This window comes from Cynara cardunculus (genome assembly GCF_001531365.2).
Source record: "Cynara cardunculus var. scolymus isolate 2C chromosome LG 6, CcrdV1, whole genome shotgun sequence".
In the NCBI taxonomy this organism is placed as follows: domain Eukaryota; kingdom Viridiplantae; phylum Streptophyta; class Magnoliopsida; order Asterales; family Asteraceae; genus Cynara; species Cynara cardunculus.
Window position 1 is genome coordinate 10,993,517 of NC_037533.1, and position 635 is coordinate 10,994,151.

Genomic DNA, 635 nt, shown 5'->3' on the forward strand with positions numbered 1-635 from the left:
ATGAACCGTATTGGGCTTTCATGAACCGTATTGGGCTTTAATGAACCGTATTGGGATTTAATGAACCGTATTGGAATTTAATGGACCGTATTGGGTTTTAATGAATCGTATTGGGCTTTAATGAACCGTATTATGCAATAGTCTGGTTATCATTTTAGTTATATATATATATATATATGTATGTATTTATTTATAAATATATATATATATATATGATATATGTATGTACGATATGTGTTTGTGTGAGAGCATTTTAATAAAGAAAAGAAGGGAGAGGGGTCGGCTATTAAGCCGCCTCTCAAATTCTTGTGGTGTGTTGATATAAATTGAAATTTTGAAGAGAAAACACACACAACAACACTTTCTATATTTAGAAAGTCTCTCTTAAAGTGTATTTGAAGAATCTGCAGGAAGAGGAAAAAGTCTCTAAAAGCTTTGATTCTCAATTCTAAAAGGTGAGTGTATAGAGCTTTGAGATATGAATTGCTTATATATGAATTGAAAAGCTTTTAGATCTGATTATTATGATTTCTGGGGTATTTTATGATGATGCTTGTGTATACCGGCCAAGTGGTGTCCGGATTGTAATCCGGATACTTAAACCGGATGTGCTTTGTCCGGATATCTATTAAACC